This window comes from Oncorhynchus kisutch, linkage group LG19, assembly GCF_002021735.2.
Source record: "Oncorhynchus kisutch isolate 150728-3 linkage group LG19, Okis_V2, whole genome shotgun sequence".
Classification (NCBI taxonomy): domain Eukaryota; kingdom Metazoa; phylum Chordata; class Actinopteri; order Salmoniformes; family Salmonidae; genus Oncorhynchus; species Oncorhynchus kisutch.
The window spans coordinates 46,089,079-46,116,393 of NC_034192.2; the positions used below are offsets into that span (position 1 = coordinate 46,089,079).

Sequence of the window (27,315 nt, forward strand, 5' to 3'; positions counted from 1 at the left end):
ACAGAATGTTCTTTGAATGTTAGAAAAGGCCACAACAATAACGGATCGGCATGAAACAGCCAACCATACAGAGAGCTGTTGGGGGAGGAGGGCATGTGTAAACGTTCAGCTCTCTTTCATGCAGTCTTTCAGGAACCACCTTTAGCCTTCTTTGCTTTTGCCATATGACAGTGGCAGATAGATGCATTATATAGTTCAGTTTGTTAGTGGTCACATACATGTTTAGTGATATGATGGGCTGAGAGGCATTCTGATAAATATGCATAAAGGAACATACGCCCATGCATTGAGTAGACAACATTAAAAACACACATCAGTAAAACATACATATCAAACAGAACTGGATAAAAAAATACAAAGCTTTGAGAAAGGAGAAGTGAATGTGCTGGACTAGACTAATACAATTGGAGAGAAAAAGGCCAGTACACTGGCTGCTAGGAGCATATTCTCCATTGTGGTGCCTTAGAGACAACTGCACAAGCCTTTCAGAGATCCTACATGACCTTTCAATGAGGCGTTTGGGCTGGAGAGTAGGGGCAAGCCAAATCCCTTTCCTCCCCTCTCCCTCTCTTAAAACCCTGTCCAATTTTAGAGCAATTGGCTCATTGATGCATTCATCCCTACAAGCAGTTCCTTCCTCGGTTCCCTCTCTCTACCAGAGTACATTTAATTTCCCCCTCACTCTTCTTTGGGGGCAGACTGAATGACTTTGGAAAATGCATTTCTGTCAAAATAGGAGAGCTATACCACCTTCTTGGGGCGGCAGGGTAGCCTAGTGGTTAGAGCGTTGTACTCGTAACCGGAAGGTTGCAAGTTCAAACCCCCGAGCTGACAAGGTCCAAATCTGTTGTTCTGCCCCTGAACAGGCAGTTAACCCACTGTTCCTAGGCCGTCATTGAAAATAAGAATTGGTTCTTAACTGACTTGTCTGGTTAAATAAAGGTAAAATAAAATAAAATAAAAATTCTCCAGTAAATCACATTGGCTTTATTAAGTGTGGGTCGGCACTTCAATATAAAGAATGTCAAACATGTCAGACGGACTACGCTGCTGTTTACCCAGATTTCAGTTCATTTGTCCATTCACACATAGGATGACAGAGAAATTGGTCAATAAAGCTGTAACTATGTAACGTGTGTAAATAAAATGTTTCTACAGTTATTTCTGTGTAGTTACATTAGGGTAACTTAAGTAAAGCTTTTAAGGCAAATTAAGTGTTACAGAATCTTACAACTATTGGATCAAACCACAGTATTTACCCATAAATATAATATACGTGTGTACTTTAAATATAAATATTTCAGCAGGACTGGGGAGGCAGAGTTGGGGGATTACCCACTGAGTAACATCTGTCGGGCTGCATCTCAGCAGCATTGAATCACACATCCACATGTTAGCGCAGTGCTGTAAGGTGTTTTAGCAGCTCCTTAATAAATAGCTGTGTCGATAAAAATGACTATGACTTTGGCGCTGGAAAACCGGTTATTTATTCACCCTTATTACTTAACTTAATTCAAAGGCAATGTTCACTTTAATTACATTGGACCCGTGTGTCAACCTCCCCCAAACATATATCATTCTGACACCACCTTTTCTGTCCTGAAGATGTAAAAAAACGGAGATAACCTTTTCACGAATCTCGAGCACAAAGACTTTGAAAAGGAATTCAAAAGAGATAATGTCAAATGTAATGTCAAGTGGTATAGTACGGCTCTAAATGAATGAAACCCCACAGAGGTAGTCGACCAGACTGCAATCCCTAACTCGTCCTCCTTTTTTCTGTTCCCTCCCTCCCTCACAGAGATTGGAGGGAGAGGACAGGGGCTGGTGGGATGCATTAGGCAGGGGCACTGGTGCTGGCTGACCCCCCTCGCCGGCTCAAACAGATTGTTTTCTGTCAAGACTTGACTTCAGGAAGGTTTGAGGGGGGAGAAGAGAGAGAGGGAAATAAAAATAAAAAACACAACAAGATGGCTTCTATTATTAACCTCACAGAGCCATGCCAAACTCTCAAGATTCTGGCAGACCTCCCTGGGAACAAATGTCTTGTAAGGTTACGTTATCTTGATGTGTGGGGGAGCCAGCGGTTGACTAAGACAACAGGAAACCACATGATCATATCAGAGAGAAGAAATCCATTCATATTCCATTCTGCATTGTCTTAAGAATGATCAAGAATACTCTTACTGTAGACTTATCATTGACAATGTACTTTTTAAAATCCTCAATCACAACAGAATGCATCCATTTTAGGACAATAAACAGCAGCAGATGTGGAATAGGGCTGTTGGAAGACTAACAAAAGTCATTGGCAACATTCCCAGCCCTTGCCCCTATCAGGGGAAGATTTCAAAGGGAGGGTGAGCAGAGTTGATTACACGTAATACAATTGACCACTCTCTAGGACATAGACAATTACATGATTACAACAGACCAAGCATGTGGTTCAGTTCTCATGCTGACGCGTCAGGCTGTGATGAAAGGGCACACACATTGCCACTGATAGTTTAATGGCAACGAGGGTTAATGCAACAGGACATTATGCTTCTGCTCCAATAGCCATAGGATTATGATGATGAGCATCACCATCAGAACCTTTCCCATGGTCACATATCTGGCCATATCGCCGTATAAAGCAGCAATTTAACCCCACCAGCCTCAATTAAACACCTGCTAAGAGCACAAGGCACTTGTTATCCAGGAACGTCCTGTTGAAGCACACCATCACTCTCTTCTCTATTTTACACCATCCCTCTCTTCTCTGTGGCCACCCCTCTATCCTCTCCGTCGCCACCCCTCCATCCTCTCCGTCGCCACCCCTCCATCCTCTCCGTCGCCACCCCTCCATCCTCTCCGTCGCCACCCCTCCATCCTCTCCGTCGCCACCCCTCCATCCTCTCCGTCGCCACCCCTCCATCCTCTCCGTCGCCACCCCTCCATCCTCTCCGTCGCCACCCCTCCATCCTCTCCGTCGCCACCCCTCCATCCTCTCCGTCGCCACCCCTCCATCCTCTCCGGCGCCACCCCTCCATCCTCTCCGGCGCCACACCTCCATCCTCTCCGTCGCCACCCCTCCATCCTCTCCGTCGACACCCCTCCATCCTCTCTCGACACCCCTCCATCCTCTGTCGACACCCCTCTATCCTCTGTCGACACCCCTCTATCCTCTGTCGACACCCCTCTATCCTCTGTCGACACCCCTCTATCCTCTGTCGACACCCCTCTATCCTCTGTCGACACCCCTCTATCCTCTGTCGACACCCCTCTATCCTCTGTCGACACCCCTCTATCCTCTGTCGACACCCCTCTATCCTCTGTCGACACCCCTCTATCCTCTGTCGACACCCCTCTATCCTCTGTCGACACCCCTCTATCCTCTGTCGACACCCCTCTATCCTCTGTCGACACCCCTCTATCCTCTGTCGACACCCCTCTATCCTCTGTCGACACCCCTCTATCCTCTGTCGACACCCCTCTTATCCTCTGTCGACACACCTCTATCCTCTGTCAACACACCTCTATCCTCTGTCAACACACCTCTATCCTCTGTCAACACACCTCTATCAACACACCTCTATCCTCTGTCAACACACCTCTATCCTCTGTCAACACACCTCTATCCTCTGTCAACACACCTCTATCCTCTGTCAACACACCTCTATCCTCTGTCAACACACCTCTATCCTCTGTCAACACACCTCTATCCTCTGTCAACACACCTCTATCCTCTGTCAACACACCTCTATCCTCTCTGTCGCCACCCCTCTCGTCTCTTCAGTTGACTTCCTGGTTTTTCCAATCTGTTGATAGGTTGATAGCAGTCGGTCCCCTCCTCTCAGTCCTACTTTGTGCAGCCACCAATGTTGTCCTAGCGCTAACAATCAAGGATTACTTGGAAAAATATGCATGGTGAGGGGAATCATCTATCATGGTGCTATGCAAACAATGGCCCCCGTATTAAGATAATCACCTATTCAAAGGGCTCTGAGTGATCAATAAAGTATTTATCCTGGATAAGGCCTTTGTATCCTTTTCAAGGTGGAGGGGGCTTTCACGGGATTATACTGCAATTGTTCCCAGGTAAGAATTAATTGCGACGAAAGCCCAAACTCGAAAAGCTGGGTGGGGGTGGATTGATTTATCCATTATGAAAGAATAATTCAGCAATTGCTCTACTGCGGTTTTTATCTATTTATCAAAGAGAGGAGCTTGCATGGTACACTGGGGGAAAAGCATCCTATCTCCAAACATGTATTAATTTGAAATGGCACTGTGTTCCAGCATCCATTAAATAAATCACTCCCAGTACCTCCCAGAGAGATTGGCTTCAAAGGCCAACATACATAGGGACATGTCTCAACTGCAATCTCGCCAATGACAAAGCCTTTTCCAAACTCACAGAAAGAATCTCAAACCATTGGCAAGAAATGCAACAATAATCAAATCAGAAATATTAGATGGTTCCCTCCCGAATTATCCTTTCATCAAAGCCCGCTGTCTTCCTTCGATACCTGGGCTCAATGCTTTGGACAAAATGGCAGGGAGGTATTTCGTTATATTCTTTGATACAGTGCCTTCAGAAAGTATTCAAACCCCTTGACTTTTTCCACATTTTGTTGTGTTACAGCCTGAATTTAATATTGATTTTACTCAGATTTTTGGTTACTGGCCTAGACACAATACCCCATAATGTCAAAGTGGATTTAAAAAAAATTAATTAACAACTAAAAGCTCCAATGTCTTAAGTCAATACATATTCAACTTCTGTGTTATGGCAAGCCTAAATATGTTCAGGAGTAAAAATGTGCTTAACAGGTCAGAGAATAAGTTACATGGACTCACTCAGTGTGCAATACTAGTGTTGAACATGATTTTTGAATGATTACCTCATCTCTGAAATGTATCTTCAGATTCAACTACAAAAACTAGGGAAGTTAACCAAGGGCCCCTATTAGTAGATATTCAAAGCAGACATTGAATATCCCTTTGAGCATGGTAAAGTTATTCATTACACTTTGGATGGTGTAACAATACACCCAGTCACTACAAAGATACATGTATCATTCCTAACTCAGTTGCCGGAGAGGAAGGAAACCACTCAGCGATTTCACCATTGTGACTTTAAAACAGTTACAGAGTTGAATTGCAGTTACTCCACAATACTAACCTAATTGGCAGAGTGAAAAGAAGGAAGCCTGTACAGAATAAAAACATTCCAAAACATGCATCCCGTTTGCAACAGGGCATTAAAGTAATATTGCATAAAATGTGGCAAATCAATCAACTTTTTGTCATGAATACAAACTGTTATGTTTGGGACAAATCTAATACAACACATTACTGAGTACCACTCTCCATATTTTCAAGTATAGTGGTGCCTGCATCATGTTATGGGTACTATATGCTTGTAATCGTTAAGGGCTGGGGAGTTTTTCAGGTTAAAAAACAAACCGAAGAGCCAAGCACAGGGAACATTCTAGAAGAAAACTTGGTTCAGTCTGCTTTCCAACAGACACTGGGAGATTCATTCATCTTTCAGCAGGACAATAACCTAAAACACAAGGCCAAATCTACAATGGAGTTGCTTACCAAGAAGACAGTGAATGTTCCTGAGTGCCGAGTTACAGTTTTGACTTAAATCTACTTGAAAATCTATGGCAAGGCCTGAAAACGGTTGTCTAGCAATGATCAACAACTAATATGACAAAAGCTTGAATAATTCTGAAAATAATCCAGATGTGGAAAGCTCTTTCAGACTTAACCAGAAAGACTGGTTATCGCTGCCAAAGGTGCATCTACACAATATTGACTGAAGGGTATGACTACTTATGTAAATGAGATACTTCTGTATTTAATTTTCAATAAATTAGCAAAAAATATATATTTTTATGGTTTCACTTTGTCATGATGTGGTATTGTGTGAAGATCAACTTAATCCATTTTGAATTCAGGCTGTAACAAAAAAATGTGGAATAAGTCGAGGGGTATGAATACGTTCTGAAGGCACTGTATACAAAGAGGGTTTGAACGGCTGCAGTGTGTGTGTGTACATGTCGCGTGTGTGTATGTGTGCATGTTGGTGCACGTGTGTGTACTTGCACGCATGTGTGTGTGTGTGTTGACTGTTCATAAAGGATTGTGACACTTTCCTAATCACAGGGAACTCTTGGTTTTCTTTCACATGAATCCTTATGTTTTCTTTTCAGATAGACCACATCTTCACTTTCCTGAGTCAATAGGAGTAGAAATGTAGCCCCAAAGTGAATTATCTTCAGCTTAAAATCAACTACTGCCTCTTTCTCCTAACGGTTAAAGGGACCATCTGGGATAGGTACTCCAATCTTTTGACTTTCCAAAAAATGATATACTGTACACTGAGTGTACAAAACTATGAGAACACCTTCCTAATATTGAGTTGCACTCAAAACAGCCTGAATTCATTGAGGCATGGACTATACAGGGTGTTGAAAGCGTTCCACAGGGATGCTGGCTCATGCTTCCCACAGTTGGTTCAAGTTGGCTGGATGTCCTCTTGATGGTGGACCATTCTTGATACAAACCGGTGCACCTGGCACTTACTACCATATCCAATCTTTTGTCTTGGCCATTCACCCTCTGAATGGCACACATAGACAATCCATGTCTCAAGGAATAAAAATACTACTTTAACCTGTCTCTTCCCCTTCATCTACACTGATTGAAGTGGATTTAACAAGTGACCTCAATAAGGGAACATAACTTTCACTTTGATTCACCTGGTCAGTCTGTGTCACGTGTCATACTCATTCCACAGAGGGCCGAGTGGCTGCATCCTTGTACTTGATTGATGAATGAACTAATTAGTAAGGAACTCCTCTCACCTGGTTGTCTAGGTCTTAATTGAAAGCAAAAACCAAAGACCCTCAGACACTAGGTCCTCTATGGAAGGAGTGTGACACCCCTGGTCAATGTCATGGAAAGAGCAGGTAATTGCACTCATCTGGTGTCACAGGTCTAAATATGTCCCTGATTTGATTTTTAAAAAAATTCATTGAACCTTTACCCTAGGCAAGTCAGTTGAAAACAGATTCTTATTTACAATGATGGCCTACCGGGGAACAGTGGGTTAACTGCATATACCTTGTCAGCTCAGGGATTTGCTCTAGCAACCTTTCGGTTACCGGCCCAACGCTCTAATGACAAGGCTACCTGCCGTCCCAAATTACAGGGGAAAAATGTCAACCAGAAGAGTAACTGCCTCAAGGGACATATTTGAATAGGTTGGACAGCAACTTATGTCCATCCAGCCCCTTATACATTCTTAAAGCTGTCATCTCAACACACCCACAAACACTGTTTATATAGGCCCGGTTGTTGCTTATTGTTCTATATGCATCTGCTGTATAATTACAATTTATTTCCCCCTTTCATCATCACCAGCAACCTCTCTTCAGAAATTTATTCTGGAATCTTGTTAGTTATTTATAGGCCATATCATTAAAGTATATTAATATATGTGGACTGGCTGGTGCTACTGTTTGGCGCAGGCGGTGCCGCAACATAAAAGATCTGTTTGGTACATTGAAAAGCACAAGAGAACCCTAATAACTGAAAACATTCCTACTGATGCTGAAATATTTAAGTGGCAGTTATTATGCCCTACCTGTCTCTCTGCATCTCTAATGGTCAAAGAAGTTATTGTGCCCTACCGGTCTCTCTGCATCTCTAATTGTCATATAAGTTATTGTTCCCTACCTATCTCTCTGGGGTTCTAATGGGCATAGAAGTTATTATGTACTACCTGGCTCTCTAATGGTCATATAAGTTAACATGACATATATATATATATATACATACATACATATATATACATACATACATATACACATATATATATATATATATATATATATATATATATATATATATATATATATATATATATATATATATATATATATATATATATATATATATATATGAATATATATATATATATATATATGAATATATATATATATATATATATGAATATATATATATATGAATATATACATATATATATATATGAGAGAGAGAGAGAGGGAGAGAAAAACATATCGCTGAATATCTAATGATTATATAAGTTATTATGCCCTACCTGTCTCTTTGCATGTCTAATGGTCATAGATGTTATTATGGCCTACCTGTTTCTCTAATGGTCATAGAAGTTATTATGCCCTACCTGTCTCTTTGCATGTCTAATGGTCATATATGTTATTATGGCCTACCTGGCTCTTTGCATGTCTAATGGTCATAGATGTTATTATGGCCTACCTGGCTCTTTGCATGTCTAATGGTCATAGATGTTATTATGGCTTACCTGGCTCTTTGCATGTCTAATGGTCATATATGTTATTATGGCCTATCTGTCTCTTTGCATGTCTAATGATCATACATGTTATTATGACCTACCTGGCTCTCTGGGTTTCTAATGGTCATATACGTTATTATGGCATACCTGTCTTTCTGCATGTCTAATGGTAATATATGTCATAGCCTACCTGGCTCTCTGGGTTTCTAACGGTCATATAAATTATTATGACACACCTGTATAAATGCCTCATGAACATAGTTCCACTGTGGTTCCCATCACAACCCAACCCTTGATTTACTCAACTTTTTGTAATGTCTACAAAAAAAGTGTTGGGATACCCAATGTGTTGTTGTTTGAATCCCAGATTGCCCCTATACTAAGGGAGGCATCAGAAACGCTCCAGTGTAGATATCAAAACAAGGCCAGCTGCTTTGGGGGAATGTAGCAGCACCCGAAACATGATGGTGTTCTCTTAATTTAAACAGAACTAAGTTCTGCTGTACCCCACACTCAGCCACTGGGTTGTTTACCATTCACTGCTCACACACACACATACACACACACAGAGGAGTGAGCAACAGTACATGCATAAAGATAATACATTTTAAAGACTTTCACCATTTCCATAAAGATGCAAGGTCTGCTCTGACGACCTCAGCCGGTTTAGTGCTTTCCACAGCTATCACCACCACAACAACTGAGGGCTTTGCACCAGCTAGGTGTTTGAACAGCAAATAATGGGTCTTACGTCTAGTACCCTCAAACATTTTGACGTAAGTAAATACAAAATACAAGTTTTCCTTAACACCCTGAACAGTACATTCTGAAAGTGAAAGAACATTGTCAGCAAACACACTTGCCAAGTATCAAGTTTCAGTCATCATGAACACTGCAGCAGACCTATTGTCTCAGCAAGAGATATCTAGTTTAATTCAGAATTGTACAAATATGAACCCCTTTAGGTAACATTATATTACATTGGGTTACATTATGAGAGCATATAGTGGTGGACAGAAGAGGTAAAGCGTACATGTTGATTGACCTTTGTTTCCATTGCATTGATAAAATGGGTTTCCATGGCCGAGCAGCCACACACAAGCCTAAGATCACCATGTGCAATGCCAAGCGTCGGCTAGAGCGGCGTAAAGCTCATTGGACTCTGGAGCAGTGGAAACGCTTCACCATCTGGCAGTCGGACGAACTAATCGGAGTTTGGTGGATGCCAGGAAAACGCTACCTGCCTGAATGCATAGTGCCAACTGTAAAGCTTGGTGGAGGAGGAAAAATGGTCTGGGGCTGTTTTTCATGGATCGGGATGGGCCCCTTATTTTCGATGAAGGGAAATCGTAACGCTATACAGCAAACAATGACATTCTAGACATTTATGAGTTTCCAACATTGTGGCAACAGTTTGGGGAATGCCCTTTCCTCTTTTAGCATGACAATGTCCCCATGCACAAAGTGAGGTCAATACATAAATGGTTTGTCGAGATCGGTGTGGAAGAACTTGACTGAGCCCTGACCTCAACCCAATCGAACACCTTTGGGATTAATTGGAATGCTCAATAGAAAGAGTCAACATTACAGGGCTATGGAATTAGGTCCTGGAGAGCCTAAACAATTCAGATTTTTGTTTCTGATAGTTAATTGCACTCATCTGGTGTCACAGGTCTAAATATGTCCCTGATTTGATTTTTTAAAAAATTCATTGAACCTTTACCCTAGGCAAGTCAGTTGAAAACAGATTCTTATTTACAATGATGGCCTACCGGGGAACAGTGGGTTAACTGCATATACCTTGTCAGCTCAGGGATTTGCTCTAGCAACCTTTCGGTTACCGGCCCAACGCTCTAATGACAAGGCTACCTGCCGTCCCAAATTACAGGGGAAAAATGTCAACCAGAAGAGTAACTGCCTCAAGGGACATATTTGAATAGGTTGGACAGCAACTTATGTCCATCCAGCCCCTTATACATTCTTAAAGCTGTCATCTCAACACACCCACAAACACTGTTTATATAGGCCCGGTTGTTGCTTATTGTTCTATATGCATCTGCCGTATAATTACAATTTATTTCCCCCTTTCATCATCACCAGCAACCTCTCTTCAGAAATTAATTCTGGAATCTTGTTAGTTATTTATAGGCCATATCATTAAAGTATATTAATATATGTGGACTGGCTGGTGCTACTGTTTGGCGCAGGCGGTGCCGCAACATAAAAGATCTGTTTGGTACATTGAAAAGCACAAGAGAACCCTAATAACTGAAAACATTCCTACTGATGCTGAAATATTTAAGTGGCAGTTATTATGCCCTACCTGTCTCTCTGCATCTCTAATGGTCAAAGAAGTTATTGTGCCCTACCGGTCTCTCTGCATCTCTAATTGTCATATAAGTTATTGTTCCCTACCTGTCTCTCTGGGGTTCTAATGGGCATAGAAGTTATTATGTACTACCTGGCTCTCTAATGGTCATATAAGTTAACATGACATATATATATATATACATACATACATATATATACATACATACATACATACATACATACATATACATACATACATACATACATACATACATACATACACATATATACATACATACATACACATATATATATATATATATATATATATGAATATATACATATATATATATGAGAGAGAGAGAGAGGGAGAGAAAAACATATCGCTGAATATCTAATGATTATATAAGTTATTATGCCCTACCTGTCTCTTTGCATGTCTAATGGTCATAGATGTTATTATGGCCTACCTGTTTCTCTAATGGTCATAGAAGTTATTATGCCCTACCTGTCTCTTTGCATGTCTAATGGTCATATATGTTATTATGGCCTACCTGGCTCTTTGCATGTCTAATGGTCATAGATGTTATTATGGCCTACCTGGCTCTTTGCATGTCTAATGGTCATAGATGTTATTATGGCTTACCTGACTCTTTGCATGTCTAATGGTCATATATGTTATTATGGCCTATCTGTCTCTTTGCATGTCTAATGATCATACATGTTATTATGACCTACCTGGCTCTCTGGGTTTCTAATGGTCATATACGTTATTATGGCATACCTGTCTTTCTGCATGTCTAATGGTAATATATGTCATAGCCTACCTGGCTCTCTGGGTTTCTAACGGTCATATAAATTATTATGACACACCTGTCTTTCTACAGATCTAATTGTCATAGATGTTTTTATGGCCTACCTGGCTCTCTGGGTTGCTAATGGTCATATAAGTTATTATGGCTCTCTGGGTTTCTAATGGTCATATAAGTTATTATAACTCTCTGGTTTGCTAATGGTCATATAAGTTATTATAGCTCTCTGGTTTGGTAATGGTCATAGAAGTTATTATAGCTCTCTGGGTTGCTAATGGTCATAGACGTTATTATAGCTCTCTTGGGTTTCTAATGGTCATAGAAGTTATTATAACTCTCTGGGTTGCTAATGGTCATAGACGTTATTATAGCTCTCTGGGTTTCTAATGGTCATAGAAGTGAAGGAGAAAAAACAAAAGTGACACACTGAGCTCGAGGTAATTTGACATCTTAGAAGTCATTCTACATGGATGTAGGGAATGCAAATATTACTGCTACATTAGTGAAATGATGTACTTCAACCTATTTCTGTCACTGTAATGACTGCCACCAAATCTAGAGCGTGTTGATTCTGATTCTTCTCTGGCTGGTCCACAGGTGTCCCTCATACAAACAAGATGCCCTGGGTTGGCAGAGTGGGTGGTAATTAGCTTAGCAGATGCCTATTGTCCAATGATAAATCATGCTGTCAATATATATTAGTGTACAAGAATAGGGCCTGGGCACACAGCGGTGTTTAAGAATGACATGCAGTCAGCACACTGGGCCATGTTACAGGGGAAGCATGTAGCCCTATATTAAAACACAGCTGTGTATAAAATGGAGCAAAGAGCTGCGGCCCCCTGCTGAATTGTGGACACACCAGTCTTTACAAAATAAAAAAAGGAGGATGCTGGCACAGTCCTATGTATAAGGAGTCTGGAGAGAAATACTGTGCCAGCCAAGTGTGTGTGTGTTTACATGTTGTCCTACCTTGTGTGTGTGTGTGTGTGTGTGTGTGTGTGTGTGTGTGTGTGTGTGTGTGTGCCAATATCTCCACTTCAGTGCATAAGAAACTTGTTCCATATTGATTACCCACTGTGACTGCCATGCTGCTGGAACTGCATGTTGTGAGAGCTAATTAGCACTACCCACCTCTGCAACCCCATTCCAACAATATTCTTGCCATATAAACACCGCAGTCAGCCGTGCCTACACACACACACTCACACACAAATGTGAGCACAAACACACACTTTCATTAGATGAGGACCAATCATCTGCTCACATAGGGTAAAAATCACAATTTCATTTAATACATTTAAAAAAAATAAATGTTGTTACACCCCAAACTGTCATTACCACATGCAAACGTCCATCTATGCTCTTCTCATCTGATAGCTCAGATCAGCAGTATGTTGTGGGAAAAGACAAGAATCCGAGAGTAGTACATTTCATATAAAATGTTCAAGGTATGGGCCCAGTGAATTATACAATACAACAGCACTCTACATAATCAAACACCAGCCTCAGCAAATAACACAGTGAATTAACACAGTCTGGTTATAGTTGACAGCTACACATGGTTATGCATCTGCTTGTCATGTCCTGAAATAACATCAGCAGCGTAAGTACAAACTAAAGCACAAACTAAAGTATCAACTGGTACCTGATTCCCACTGTAGGGCGGACCCAAACCGTACTGTGTTGGCTCAGTAGTGTGAAAAGGGCACAATAATGAACAACTTCTCAGATAGCTAATGGATTCCAGCTCCCCTCACAATGCTATGCTGTGAATATCTGCCATCTTGGCTATTTTTCATCATTTCTGTTAATGAGATAAATACAGTGCCTTGCGAAAGTATTCGGCCCCCTTGAACTTTGCGACCTTTTGACACATTTCAGGCTTCAAACATAAAGATATAAAACTGTATTTTTTTGTGAAGAATCAACAACAAGTGGGATACAATCATGAAGTGGAACGACATTTATTGGATATTTCAAACTTTTTTAACAAATCAAAAACTGAAAAATTGGGCGTGCAAAATTAGCTTTAAGCACCAGCTGTCAGAGCAGCTCACAGATAACTGCACCTCTACATAGCCCATCTATAATTTAGCCCAAATAACTACCTCTCCCCCTACTGTATTTATTTATTTATTTTACCCCATTATTTCTATCTCTACCTTGCACATTCTTCCACTGCAAATCTACCATGCCAGTGTTTTACTTGCTATATTGTATTTACTTCGCCAACATGGCCTTTTTTGCCTTTACCTCCCTTATCTCACCTCATTTGCTCACATTGTATATAGACTTATTTTTCTACTGTATTATTTATTGACTGTATGCTTGTTTTACTCCATGTGTAACTCTGTGTTGTTGTATGTGTCGAACTGCTTTGCCCTATCTTGGCCAGGTCACAATTGTAAACTTGAGAACTTGTTCTCAACTTGCCTACCTGGTTAAATAAAGGTGAAATAAAAAAAAATGAAAAATATATATAATTATTACGTTGTATTTACCTGTATAGTGTCAACCTTAGGCATGGGTACACTCAAATGTCCATCCATTATGCCACCAACTGACACCCTTTCTAAGAATTATATTTCTATGGATCCAACACAGTAATTTGTATCAGTATCAAACCAAACCTCTCAAATACTCACACAACAATTCATAAGGTATATGCCTTATGGCATAGCATTTGGTTTATGCCAACTTTAGAAAGGGGTTAGGGCCTAGGACAAATTCTCCATCAAATACCACCAGTATCCATTGTTATTCCACCATATATAGGTAGATCTTGTTTGAATTCCTGAGGCATACCCCTCAATAGATATGTGAGCTCTGTTTGAATTCCTGAGGCATACCCCTCAATAGATATGTGAGCTCTGTTTGAATTCCTGAGGCATACCCCTCAATAGATATGTGAGCTCTGTTTGAATTCCTGAGGCATACCCCTCAATAGATATGTGAGCTCTGTTTGAATTACAGAGGTACACCCCTCAATAGATATGTGAGCTCTGTTTGAATTACAGAGGTACACCCCTCAATAGCTACAGTTGAAGCCGGAAGTTTACATACACTTGGGTTGGAGTAACTAAAACTCATTTTTCAACCACTCCACAAATTTCTTGTTAACAAACTATAGTTCTGGCAAGTTGGTTAGGACATCAGGAGCATGACGCAAGTCATTTTTCCAAAAATGGTTTACAGACAGATTATTTCACTTATAATTCACTGTGTCACAATTCCAGTGGGTCAGAAGTTTTTATAGACTAAGTTGACTGTGCCTTTAAACAGCTTGGAAAATTCCCCAAAATTATGTAATGTCTTTAGAAGCTTCTGAGAGGCTAATTGACATTGTTTGAGTCAATTGGAGGTGTACCTGTGCCTCCTTGCTTGACATCATGGGAACATTATAATAAATCAGTCAAGACCTCAGAAAAAAAAATTGTAGACCTCCACAAGTCTGGTTCATTCTTGGGATTTCCAAACTCCTGAATGTACATATTTACTAACAATAGTATGCTAGTATAAACACCATGGGACCACGCTGCCGTCATCAAGCTCAGGAAGGAGGCGAGTTCTGTCTCATAGAGATGAACGTACTTTGGTGTGAAAAGTGCAAATCAATCCCAGAACAACAGCAAAGGAAAATGTGAAGATGCTGGAGGAAACAGGTACAAAAGTATCTATATCCACAGTAAAACGAGTCCTATATCGACATAACCTGAAAGGCCGCTCAGCAAGGAAGAAGCCACTGCTCCAAAACTGCCATAAAAAAGCAAGACTACGGTTTGCAACTGCACATGGGGACAAAGGTCGTACTTTGTGGAGAAATGTCCTCTGGTCTGATGAAACAAAAATAGAACCGTTTGGCCATAATGACCATCGTTATGTTTGGAGGAAAAAGGGTGAGGCTTGCAAGCCGAAGAACACCATCCCAACCGTGAAGCACGGGGGTGGCAGCATCATGTTGTGGGGGTGCTTTGCTGCAGGAGGGACTGGTGCACTTCACAAAATAGATGGCATCATGAAAGGAAAATGATGTGGATATATTGAAGCAACATTTCAACACATCAGTCAGGAAGTTAAAGCTTGGTGGCAAATGGGTCTTCCAAATGGACAATGACCCCAAGCATACTTCTAAAGTTGCGGGGAAATGGCTTAAGGACAACAAAGTCAAGGTATTGGAGTGGCCACAAAGTCCTAACCTCAATCCTATATAAAATGTGTGGTCAGAACTGAAAAACCGTGTGCGAGCAAGGAGGCCTACACACCTGACTCAATTACATCAGGTCTGTCAGAAGGAATGTGCCAAAATTCACCCAACTTATTGTGGAACCTTGTGGAAGGCTACCCGAAACATTTTCCTCAATTTAAACAATTTAAAGGCAATGCTACCAAATACTAATTGAGTGTATGTAAACTTCTGACCCACTGGGAACGTGATGAAATAAATAAAAGCTGACATAGATCACTCTCTACTATTACTCTGACATTTCACATTCATAAAATGAAGTGGTGATCCTAACTGACTTAAAACAGGGGATTTTTACTAGGATTAAATGTCAGGAATTGTGAAAAACTGAGTTTAAACAAGGTGTATGTAAACTTCCAACTTTAACTGTATGTGAACTCAGTTGGAATTACTGAGGCACACCCCTCAATAGCTATGTGAGCTCTGTGTCTAATCATATTCTAAAATGGATTGATCTAATTTGCTTTGTGTTATGATGTTCCACTATTTTCTCCAGCAGAGAGAATCTCTCACCCCCCTCCGGCCTTGTTTAGTCTCTCTCACCTCCACTTTCCCCCAGTGAATGGAATTACTATCGCGCACGCACACACACACACACACACCACACACACACACACACACACGAGAGAGACCCATGCACACACACAGACCCATGCACACACAAACAAACATACACACAGAACCATTCACGCACACACACACACGCACACACACACACACACACACACACACACACAAACACAAACACATGCACATACACACACAAATACATACACACCTTTTGAAAACCCTAAATGATGTTCCACTCTGCAAGCTTCAGAGGGTTCATGCAGGGATAACTTACACGGAACAGTTACTTTGAAATGAGGCATCAAGACAATAGCGTCACCCATATGGTGATATGTTAAAACAGAGTCAAGTCTAGAGACATGGATGACTATGATATGTCTTATTGCCTGCAGTGTTGGCAACTTGAAGAACTAATGAAGCCAAGTTTACAAAGTACATTTTTACTTCCAACTATGCAGGGTCTGGCGAGTCATTTCCAATATACTATTACAGAACACCAAAGTCACATGGTGAAAATAGTCCTGCAATTAGGAATAGAAGATGAAGCGTCACAATTAGTTTCATTACTTCCGATTCATGACTACTTATTTACGTGAATTTCACCATACAAAACAGATGGGCCAAATGGGCTTTTTCCTTGTGTTAGTCACATTCTATGTGAGGGGAGTTTGTTTGATATAGGATATGGCCATGAGGTAACACTCCACCAAGCCCCTAGCGAGTTAGTATACCGGCATGTGCTCATTCTATATTGCAAGATATTGGCTGCCTGCATGATAATGGGCATCCGCCAAGATGTTGAAGGGAAATATATAAATAAAGGAAAAATTAAATAATAAAAGACAAAAGTAGCAATGGGAATATAGAACCCTCATGCCAACAGAAGTATTGTCAAACCCTGATTGCTCTATTTAACTTTCGCCAAAGGAGTTCTCCAGCCCGGCTCTCTTTGACAAAGTATTACATCGCGGATCTTCGCTCCGATGTAATTTGCTTATTCCTGGTTGAGTAGAGAAGGTGTGTGTGTGTGTGTGTTTGTGTGTGTACTTGCTCGTGCATGTGTGCATGCTCATGTCTGCAAGTGTGTGTGTGTGTGTGCCATTGTGGGTGAACAAGCAATGTCTCTGGGTATCATGGCAGTGGGGCTGAGTGGCCGTTGGCACTTTGGACCTTCTTGAGCGCCAGTGGCAATGAGCCTGGACTCAAGCGACAATCTCAGACCTCAACACACTGCCTAAGCTCCGGGTTTGTTTTGGGAGAGTGACAAGTGAAAATCATTGAGCCCTCAGGCTACACCCCGGGCTATGGCCAGGTTATTAGAGGTGGATAGAGGATGGTGCATATAGTACAGTAGATGTGTCCAAGAGCAACCTCTGAATCGAAATGTTATGTAGTGAGAAACATCTGTCAATCCAAAATATTGTTCTAAATTATAGGAACATCTTCTGTCAGTCTTTGGTCAAATTATGGGAATTGGATCAGAATGCTAAGTAAAATAAGAGGAATGTACAGAATCTGCTATAAAGAGGGTGGACAGATGCTAATGAATGAATATCATTTGCTACTCAGGATTCCGAGATGAGAATGTCTAAAACATCACAGGAGGAAGTACTAGTTGGATCTCAAAAGATTAATGTTCTTATTGGACTGGTAAACCGAAATTAATACTGTTATTGTACTGTAAAACAACATAGATTAATGTTCTTATTGTACTGGTAAACAACATAGATTAATGTTGTCATTGTACTGGTAAACAACATAGATTAATGTTCTCATTGCACTGGTAATTGACAAAGATTAATTTTGTAATTATATTGGTAAACAACATATTACTGTTCTCATTGTACTGGTAAACTACATACTACTGTTCTCATTGTACTGGTAAACAACAGATGAATGTTCTCATTGCACTGGTAAACAACAGAGATTAATGTTCTCATTGTACTGGTAAACAACAGTGATTAGCTTTCTCATTGTACTGGTAAACAACAGTGATTACTTTTCTCATTGTACTGGTAAACAACAGAGATTAATGTTGTCATTGTACTGGTAAACAACATATTACTGTTCTCATTGAATTGGTAAAAAACAGTGATCACTGTTTAGGTTGTACTGGCAAAGAACCTAAACTAATGTTCTCACTGTACTGGTAAACAACAGGGATTAATGTTCTCATTGTACTGGTAAACAACATAGATTAATGTTCTTGTTGTACTGGTAAACAACACAGATTAATGTTCTCATTGTACTGGTAAACAACAGATTCATGTTCTTATTGTTCTGGTAAACAACAGAGATTAATGTTTTCATTGTACTGGTAAACAACATATTACTATTCTCATTGTACTGGTAAACAACAGAGATTAATGTTCTCATTGTACTGGTAAACAACATATTACTGTTCTCATTGTACTGGTAAACTACATACTACTGTTCTCATTGTACTGGTAAACAACAGAGATGGATGTTCTCATTGCACTGGTAAACAACATAGATTAATGTTCTTATTGTACTGGTAAACAACATAGATTAATGTTGTCATTGTACTGGTAAACAACATAGATTAATGTTCTCATTGCACTGGTAATTGACAAAGATTAATTTTGTAATTATATTGGTAAACAACATATTACTGTTCTCATTGTACTGGTAAACTACATACTACTGTTCTCATTGTACTGGTAAACAACAGATGAATGTTCTCATTGCACTGGTAAACAACAGAGATTAATGTTGTCATTGTACTGGTAAACAACAGAGATGAATGTTCTCATTGCACTGGTAAACAACATATTACTGTTCTCATTGTACTGGTAAACTACATACTACTGTTCTCATTGTACTGGTAAACTACATACTACTGTTCTCATTGTACTGGTAAACAACAGAGATGAATGTTCTCATTGTACTGGTAAACAACATATTACTGTTCTCATTGTACTGGTAAACTACATACTACTGTTCTCATTGTACTGGTAAACTACATACTACTGTTCTCATTGTACTGGTAAACAACATATTACTGTTCTCATTGTACTGGTAAACAACAGAGATTAATGTTCTCATTGTACTGGTAAACAACATACTACTGTTCTCATTGTACTGGTAAACAACAGAGATTAATGTTCTCATTGTACTGGTAAACAACATATTACTGTTCTCATTGTACTGGTAAACTACATACTACTGTTCTCATTGTACTGGTAAAGAACAGAGATGAATGTTCTCATTGCACTGGTAAACAACATATTACTGTTCTCATTGTACTGGTAAACTACATACTACTGTTCTCATTGTACTGGTAAACTACATACTACTGTTCTCATTGTACTGGTAAACTACATACTACTGTTCTCATTGTACTGGTAAACAACAGAGATGAATGTTCTCATTGTACTGGTAAACAACATATTACTGTTCTCATTGTACTGGTAAACTACATACTACTGTTCTCATTGTACTGGTAAACAACAGAGATTAATGTTCTCATTGTACTGGTAAACAACATATTACTGTTCTCATTGAATTGGTAAAAAACAGTGATCACTGTTTACGTTGTACTGGCAAAGAACCTAAACTAATGTTCTCATTGTACTGGTAAACAACAGGGATTAATGTTCTCATTGTACTGGTAAACAACAGGGATTACTGTTCTCATTGTACTGGTAAACAACAGGGATTACTGTTCTCATTGTACTGGTCAACAACAGGGATTACTGTTCTCATTGTACTGGTCAACAACAGTGATTAGCTTTCTCATTGTACTGGTAAACAACAGTGATTACTTTTCTCATTGTACTGGTAAACAACAGAGATTAATGTTATCATTGTACTGGTAAACAACATATTACTGTTATCATTGTACTGGTAAACTACATACTACTGTTCTCATTGTACTGGTAAACAACATATTACTATTCTCATTGTACTGGTAAACAACAGAGATTAATGTTGTCATTGTACTGGTAAACAACATATTACTGTTCTCATTGAATTGGTAAAAAACAGTGATCACTGTTTACGTTGTACTGGCAAAGAACCTAAACTAATGTTCTCATTGTACTGGTAAACAACAGGGATTAATGTTCTTATTGTTCTGTAAAACAACATATTAATGTTCTTATTGTACTGGGAAACAACATAGATTAATGTTCTTATTGTACTGGGAAACAACAGATTAATGTTCTTATTATACTGGTAAACAACATAGATTAATGTTCTCATTGCACTGGTAATTGACAAAGATTAACTTTGTAATTATATTGGTAAACAACATATTACTGTTCTCATTGTACTGGTAAACAACAGAGATTAATGTTCTCATTGTACTGGTAAACAACATACTACTGTTCTCATTGTACTGGTAAACAACAGAGATTAATGTTCTCATTGTACTGGTAAACAACATATTACTGTTCTCATTGCACTGGTAAACTACATACTACTGTTCTCATTGTACTGGTAAACAACATATTACTGTTCTCATTGTACTGGTAAACTACATACTACTGTTCTCATTGTACTGGTAAACAACAGAGATGGATGTTCTCATTGCACTGGTAAAAAACATAGATTAATGTTGTCATTGTACTGGTAAACAACATATTACTGTTCTCATTGAATTGGTAAAGAACAGTGATCACTGTTTAAGTTGTACTGGCAAAGAACCTAAACTAATGTTCTAATTGTACTGGTAAAGAACAGGGATTAATGTTCTCATTGTACTGGTAAACAACAGTGATTAGCTTTCTCATTGTACTGGTAAACAACAGTGATTACTTTTCTCATTGTACTGGTAAACAACAGAGATTAATGTTGTCATTGTACTGGTAAACAACATATTACTGTTCTCATTGAATTGGTAAAAAACAGTGATCACTGTTTAGGTTGTACTGGCAAAGAACCTAAACTAATGTTCTCACTGTACTGGTAAACAACAGGGATTAATGTTCTCATTGTACTGGTAAACAACATAGATTAATGTTCTTGTTGTACTGGTAAACAACACAGATTAATGTTCTCATTGTACTGGTAAACAACAGATTCATGTTCTTATTGTTCTGGTAAACAACAGAGATTAATGTTTTCATTGTACTGGTAAACAACATATTACTATTCTCATTGTACTGGTAAACAACAGAGATTAATGTTCTCATTGTACTGGTAAACAACATATTACTGTTCTCATTGTACTGGTAAACTACATACTACTGTTCTCATTGTACTGGTAAACAACATAGATGAATGTTCTCATTGCACTGGTAAACAACATATTACTGTTCTCATTGAATTGGTAAAAAACAGTGATCACTGTTTACGTTGTACTGGCAAAGAACCTAAACTAATGTTCTCATTGTACTGGTAAACAACATAGATTAATGTTCTTGTTGTACTGGTAAACAACACAGATTAATGTTCTCATTGTACTGGTAAACAACAGATTCATGTTCTTATTGTTCTGGTAAACAACGGAGATTAATGTTCTCATTGTACTGGTAAACAACATAGATTAATGTTCTTATTGTACTGGGAAACAACATAGATTAATGTTCTTATTGTACTGGGAAACAACATAGATTAATGTTCTTATTGTACTGGGAAACAACATAGATTAATGTTCTTATTGTACTGGGAAACAACAGATTAATGTTCTTATTATACTGGGAAACAACATAGATTAATGTTCTCATTGCACTGGTAATTGACAAAGATTAACTTTGTAATTATATTGGTAAACAACATATTACTGTTCTCATTGTACTGGTAAACAACAGAGATTAATGTTCTCATTGTACTGGTAAACAACATACTACTGTTCTCATTGTACTGGTAAACAACAGAGATTAATGTTCTCATTGTACTGGTAAACAACATATTACTGTTCTCATTGTACTGGTAAACTACATACTACTGTTCTCATTGTACTGGTAAACAGAGATGGATGTTCTCATTGCACTGGTAAACAACAGAGATTAATGTTGTCATTGTACTGGTAAACAACATATTACTGTTCTCATTGAATTGGTAAAGAACAGTGATCACTGTTTACGTTGTACTGGCAAAGAACCTAAACTAATGTTCTAATTGTACTGGTAAACAACAGGGATTAATGTTCTCATTGTACTGGTAAACAACAGTGATTAGCTTTCTCATTGTACTGGTAAACAACAGTGATTAGCTTTCTCATTGTACTGGTAAACAACAGTGATTACTTTTCTCATTGTACTGGTAAACAACAGAGATTAATGTTCTCATTGTACTGGTAAACAACATATTACTGTTCTCATTGTACTGGTAAACAACAGAGATTAATGTTGTCATTGTACTGGTAAACAACATATTACTGTTCTCATTGAATTGGTAAAAAACAGTGATCACTGTTTACGTTGTACTGGCAAAGAACCTAAACTAATGTTCTCACTGTACTGGTAAACAACAGGGATTAATGTTCTCATTGTACTGGTAAACAACAGATTCATGTTCTTATTGTTCTGGTAAACAACAGAGATTAATGTTCTCATTGTACTGGTAAACAACATATTACTATTCTCATTGTACTGGTAAACAACAGAGATTAATGTTCTCATTGTACTGGTAAACAACATATTACTGTTCTCATTGTACTGGTAAACTACATACTACTGTTCTCATTGTACTGGTAAACAACATAGATGAATGTTCTCATTGCACTGGTAAACAACAAAGATTAATGTTGTCATTGTACTGGTAAACAACATATTACTGTTCTCATTGTACTGGTAAACTACATACTACTGTTCTCATTGCACTGGTAAACAACAAAGATTAATGTTGTCATTGTACTGGTAAACACCATATTACTGTTCTCATTGAATTGGTAAAAAACAGTGATCACTGTTTACGTTGTACTGGCAAAGAACCTAAACTAATGTTCTCATTGTACTGGTAAACAACAGGGATTACTGTTCTCATTGTACTGGTAAACAACAGGGATTACTGTTCTCATTGTACTGATAAACAACAGGGATTACTGTTCTCATTGTACTGGTCAAAAAACAGTGATTAGCTTTCTCATTGTACTGGTAAACAACAGTGATTACTTTTCTCATTGTACTGGTAAACAACATAGATTAATGTTCTCATTGTACTGGTAAACAACATATTACTGTTCTCATTGTACTGGTAAACTACATACTACTGTTCTCATTGTACTGGTAAACAACAGTGATTACTTTTCTCATTGTACTGGTAAACAACATAGATTAATGTTCGTATTGTAATGGTAAACAACACAGATTCATATTCGTATTGTACTGGTAAACAACAGAGATTAATGTTGTTATTGTATTGGTAAACAACATATTACTGGTGTCATTGTACTGGTAAACTACATACTACTGTTCCCATTGTATTGGTGAACAACAACGATTACTGTTGTCATTGTAATGGTAAACAACAAATATTAATGTTGTCATTGTATTGGTAAAAAGCAGATTAGTGGTGTCATTGTACTGGTAAACAACAAAGATTAATTTTGTCATTGTATTGGTAAACAACATAGATTAATGTTGTCATTGCACTGGTAAACAACATAGATTAATGTTCTCATTGTACTGGTAAACAACAGAGATTAATGTTCTTGTTGTACTGGTAAACAACACAGATTAATGTTCTCATTGTATTGGCAAACAACAGATTCATGTTCTTATCGTACTGGTAAACAACAGATTGCTGTTCTCATTGTACTGGTAAACAACAGATTGCTGTTCTCATTGTACTGGTAAACTACATACTACTGTTCTCATTGTACTGGTAAACTACATACTACTGTTCTCATTGTACTGGTAAACAACATATATTAATGTTCTTGTTGTACTGGTAAACAACACAGATTAATATTCTCATTGTACTGGTAAACATCAGATTAATGTTCTCATTGTACTGGTAAACAACAGTGATCACTGTTCTCATTGCTCAGTAAACTGGTAAACAACATAATATCAAATAAACAAAATGTAAACGAAATCAAAAGTTTTATTTCCATTCAGTGCCCTTAATAAACCATTGATGATAAAATACAGAGGACTCTCCTTATAATTAAACCATAATGACATATCAGCCATGGTTGTTCAGAGAGCACCCTCCCACTAACTCCTCTCTATAGCCTATATATTAAGATGAATTATGTATATTCTGGGTCCCCAAAAGGTGAGAGAAAAATCCAGCGTTAATTAACTTACTGTCTAATTTAAAGCCCTTTTTTTAGCTTACGGCTTTGAAAGCCGCTCTGACCGAACAGTAAGGCTTCCCTGCACATATTTTCCCCCTCACTTTATTTGAAGTTGCTGTAATCTCTGTGTGCATTCCTCTGAGTCTACCTTTCCTGAAAGATGTCAAATCTCCTCCACAGAAGTTGCTTTTTGTGAGAAGTCGATGACAAGGAGCCAAGAATCCAAAGCAGTGCAGGCTGAAGTCATACGCTATTTCTTGTTCTTTATTCTATTATTTCGTCTCTCGATTAGATCAAAATTAACTGAAGCTCAAAACACCCTGGATGTCAATGTCCCAAGCAAGAAGATGACCAGGTTCAGGAAGGTCTGATTATCAAGGAAGCATGAAGAAAGTTCCTCTCCATTGATCTGATCTTCTATGAAAACACATTGAACTGTGGTATCATCTTGTCGTGAATGACATTTATGATAATTGCCGTTGGTATTACCTTTGGAAGCTTCCAGATGTTTTACGAGCGGAAATTTTCGATAATGTTCCCTTTGTCAAGGACACAAGTTCATTATAGGACAGGGGGCGTGACATTTCCATTTAAATTCAAACGTTCAAATTAGTCAAATGAATTAAAGTGACAACCTGTTTTGTTTAACATAAGCTGAAGGAAAAAGCCTGCCTACAGTTACTTAAAATAGGCAACCAATTAAAGTAATGGTATGTCTGACGAGTTTTCTTTTAAGTAAGTCAGTGATAAAACACAACAGAAATACTGTTCAACGAATATTGGTAATTACACAACAGCTGTTTCCAACGTCACTGTAAATATGTTTCAATAACAAAACAAAACGAGCGTGTCCATTGTCTCACGACTTCCTTTCGAAGACAGGCTGGATTCTCCATCTTCAGAAGATGTTGTCTACACATAAATCACTGTTGCATGTAACTGATACCCTGTCGTCTGAGAAACGAGAGGCATACACACAATCCCTTCATTCATCAAACAAATCCTTCACGTCGTGGGGGGGGGGGGGTACATAGTAGAGTGCATCCAACACAATAATGGCTTGCGTTAACCTTCTCCTCACCCCACACCTTATACTGACTCATATAACCAACCTTTATCACTAAACCAAAGCCAATATTCCGGTAGCTGCACTGGCTCCAGCATAGGCCCCTGGGGGACTCCATGTCCGTGTCCCTCAGTCTTGGCAGGAACAGAAGGGATAGTCTGGGGAGGTGACAGGGTCAGCTCTCGCCTTTCCCCTGCACAACCTCCTTGATGAGCCCATTAGGTAGCTGGGACCCACCACTCAGGGGCCATTTAGTTGATTGACCCGAGTTGAGAATGTGGACATTTTCTTCCCTGTCCATCAATAATGGGCCAATCAGCCTCATGGGGATAGGGCCGGTCTCATCACACCAGACACTTCACTCTGATTCGGACCCAACCTGCAGGAAGACCAACGTGAGGCTGGGGTGCATCCCGAATGGCACTGTATTTCCTATATAGTGCACTACTTTTGACCAGGGCCCATAAGGCTTTGATCAAATGTAGTGCACTATGTAGGAATTAGTGTGGCATTTGAGACAGATGCTGGGTTTTCAATGCTAACAGTCACATGTACTGCATTGTACTACTCTTTATGGGCCCTCTAGATGTATTATTAGTACAGGCTATGATTACTAGCCTCCACAAAAAGGCAAAGTGTTGTTAAAATACATGTTTGATCAGAAGCATGTGACCAGCTGATTAAAATGGTTATAAAACTAGTTTTATTATTATGGATGTCAACCATTTCAAATAAAATGAATGTTTAATAAAATGTACCATGAATCACTTATTTCATAAATCCATAGTTTATAATTCATTAAGTTTAACTTGGTCTTATGATTGACCTGTGTGTGCGGTACAAAACAAACGTACATACCAGAAGTTTGAGTCTTTCACAACTGTTGCAACGCTATACTGGATGTCTTTAATTAAAACAAACATTGATTAAGTAGCACATCTGAGAATGGATGGAGGACATCACTTCTGAATTATTTTCTGTGTCAGTGTGTTTCTCTACCTAAGGGCAACTTCTGTATTGCTAGGACACACCACAAAACACAACGCAAGTGTCTGATGTTGGCATGCACTCTATCATCAATGTGCGGGACAGAGACAGAGAGAAAGACAGAAAGCAAGAGAGAGAGAGAGAGAGAGAGAGAGAGTGGTCCGGGCCTAAATCACACACAAAAAAACACAACACTATGGAACACAACGTTTTTACTCATCCTGGAATATACAAGGTCTGCCTAAAGAGCAGGAACCCAGACTTCATCAATTAAATTGGAAATACAGACATTGTCATCCTACAAGTAGTCCCATCCACAAAAATACCAGGTGTGAAATAGGGAAGAGACTCAGGGGGTATGCTAATTTGGTATAGAGCAGACCTAAACCACTATTAAATTAGTCAACACAGGAACATTTCACATCTGGCTAGAAATTAATAAGGAAATGATCTCAACAGAGAACAATGTAATCATGTGTGGTACCTAAACTCAGCAAAAAAAGAAAAGTCCCTTTTTCAGGACCCGGTCTTTCAAAGATGATTCGTAAAATCCAAATAACTTCACAGATCTTCATTGCAAAGGGTTTAAACACTGTTTGCCATGATTGTTCACTGAACCATAAACAATGAATGAACCTACACCTGTGGAACGGTCGTTAAGACACTAACAGCTTTCAGACGGTAGGCAATTAAGGTCACAGTTATGAAAACTTAGGACAATAAAGAGGCCTTTCTACTGACTCTGAAAAACACCAAAAGAGAGATGCCCAGGGTCCCTGCTCA

General features: G+C 38.9%; 1 protein-coding gene across 6 annotated transcripts in view; it reads right to left on the reverse strand.

Moving 5' to 3' along the window:
- diaph2 (diaphanous-related formin 2) overlaps positions 1-27,315 on the reverse strand; it is a 717,979-nt gene that overhangs the window by 266,185 nt on the left and 424,479 nt on the right. The gene's annotated exons all lie outside the window — the stretch shown is intronic.